The following is a 2,855-nucleotide window of genomic DNA, read 5'->3' on the forward strand; positions in this document are numbered from 1 at the left end:
TCGGGCATAGCATGAAGTTGGCAAAAAGCGAGGTCTGGGCACCATCTCTTGGTGTTTGTTGTTTGTTTGTTTCCAATCATACGGAATGCACTGAAGATGCGGTCTACTGCACAAGCCAGTCGTTGTTCATGATCATCACCGTCATCAACGCCATCGTCATTTAGTAGAGCGGACTATACCTGCCATGTGCTGTGCTATGATGGCAGAAAAAAAATGTGAGATCTGGAACGCGTGTGTTGATCCTCGTGACGTTTAGTGGTTACCTCGCATGATCTGCGCCATGATGGCAAAAAGAGAATGTTTGGGATGCAACGCGTAGCTTTTTCATCGCCATCGGCACGATCGTCATCGTCAGATGCGGCTGCGGCGCACAACGCAAACGCCAAGGGCCAATACTCGATCTCAGAAAGCTTGAACCCTAAAATAACACGTGGCTACGTTCTCAGCCAGGAAAGATAATTGCGTAATCTGGACTTACTACCTCTCAGTTTCCCAGTTTCATGCCGTTGCTTCCCTGTATGCACTGCATTGTAATCAAGTGTCGTTTTACATATCTAGTGGGCTATTTTGCTCTTTTAGCCCCGCCGCGGTGGTCTAGTGGCTAAGGTACTCGGCTGCTGACCCGCAGGTCGCGGGTTCGAATCCCGGCTGCGGCGGCTGCATTTTCGAAGGAGGCGGAAATGGTGTAGGCCCGTGTGCTCAGATTTGGGTGCACGTTAAAAAACCCCAGGTGGTCGAAATTTCCAGAGCCCTCCACTACGGCGTCTCTCATAATCATATGGTGGTTTTGGGACGTTAAACCCCACATATCAATCAATCTTTTACTCCGTTACAGAAAGCGAAGACGAATGAATACGTTGTTGAAAATTGCGTCGGTAGGTGTATTGTAACGCGCCTACATAAACCTTATTGACATTTCAATGAATAAAGGCGTTTTTGTTGAGTGAGAAACAAACTAGGACCAACTAAACCTCATTAACGAAATAATCAGTAAAGGCTGCCATAGTATACTAGGAACATTATGAACTGTGTGCTTCGTTTAAGGGCGTCCTCTTTTTTTTTTTTGAATTCGGGGTGCATGATGTTCGGGACACCCTGTTTGTGGAATGTTATTAAAATTACTTTTCGAGGGCTTCGCTGGTGCATATTGACGAGAATTACTCAACAAAAGGAAAAATGCAGAACAAAAAATACGCAAGGGACAAGCGCAAATGATATTGAAATAGAAAAGAACAAGATACATGAAGTGGTCGGATCAGTTACTGGAAGAACGCCTCAGGTCTATTAGTTATTTCACTGTAGCCTCAGAATCATCATTAGTTATTCCTAGAAATGAATTACTTTAAGGTGTTCCAAAGGTGTCTCTTGCAGCAGAGTCACAGGATGACCACACTGCAGCAGAGGCAAGGATGACCTGGATATCAGGTATTCTCACTCTGAGAAAAAGGCTAAAAAAGTGAAGCATTTTAGTATTTATTTAATTAATGTTTACTTATTGTTTATGCTTGTTTCTAAAAAAGTAATTGACCATTTTAGAGACTTTAAGGTTTCTCCTTTACAACTAACCAGTTTCTCTTTTACCACTAAGTCGGTACCATATTTTAGCACTACATAATGTTCAGCACTACTTTTAATGTTAACATAATGTTCGGCACTAATGTTTCAGCACTAATTCATGTTATAATTGAATTGTGAACGTCTGTAGCTTTGCACTCTAACCCATAATGCTCAAAACACGTTTCTTTGAGAGCGTTCTTTTGTGAACTGCGAATGGCGCTGAAGCCAGCATTTCGACTAGGCGACATGAATTCGACAAGGCAACAACAAAGAAAAAGAACCTGTCCTGTTAGCTCATTCTTGTAAATGTCTTGTTTTTTGCGCTTAAAATTTCCCCTATAACTATTGACAAACTCGCCGCATTTTATTTTTGTAAACACAGAGAAGTCCAGTTGTGGCAACCATGGCTCCATCAGCATCCTCCATTCAATAATTACCCCGTGGTTCAAGCTTCTGTCTTCGCCCAAACATGGGTCATGTTTGCGTGCGTTTATGATAAAGATCAAGACTGTCTGAATTTAATAGGGATGTACCAAATATACAGAGAATATCATTCATAAAGGTATAGCGCACCACGACAAGGACACACACACAAAAAAAAAGAGAGAGACGCACACACACACAGCACTAACTTACAACTATTGTTTTATTTGCGATCACACCTGCTATTTATACAGTAACAGTAGACCCATAAAACCTGGAACATATCATGTCAAGATACAGCAGACCTCATGCACGCGTCATCATCGATTGCCACAATTTGCACTCGCCAACGTCCAAGTGAAGATTCTAGATACTTCTTTTCTTTAGCTGACAAAGCTGTCGAAGCCACACTCACACGTTTATCCTTCATTTTGTCTATTTCAAAGGCTTCAATGATTTCACGTGTAGTTCTGTCACGGGCCCTAAAGAGAATACGGGTGTTTTGAAACACAGGGACACAACCACATCTCGGACAATGAAGGGCCAAATGACCAGATATGGCTTTTTCTACGTTGTACTTGTCTTCCCCAAGTTTTTCGTTCACACACCTTCCAGATTGACCAATGTAAACGCAATCACAACTCAAATGAGTGCCATAGACAACATCATGACAACAATTCACAAATTTTTTCCAGTGTTTGATCTTCAATTCTTGTTTCCCGCAGCTGTTCACAACTAGTCCGGCAACGTGTCTTAGCAAATATAGAGAACTGACAATGATGGTTAGGTTAGGTTAATTAGTTTTTTATGGCGCAAAAGCAGCTAAGGCTATGCTAATCATGACCAAGTAACATTCATTAAGACATAAGAGGCAG

This window comes from Rhipicephalus microplus, chromosome 8 (genome assembly GCF_043290135.1).
Source record: "Rhipicephalus microplus isolate Deutch F79 chromosome 8, USDA_Rmic, whole genome shotgun sequence".
Lineage (NCBI taxonomy): Eukaryota > Metazoa > Arthropoda > Arachnida > Ixodida > Ixodidae > Rhipicephalus > Rhipicephalus microplus.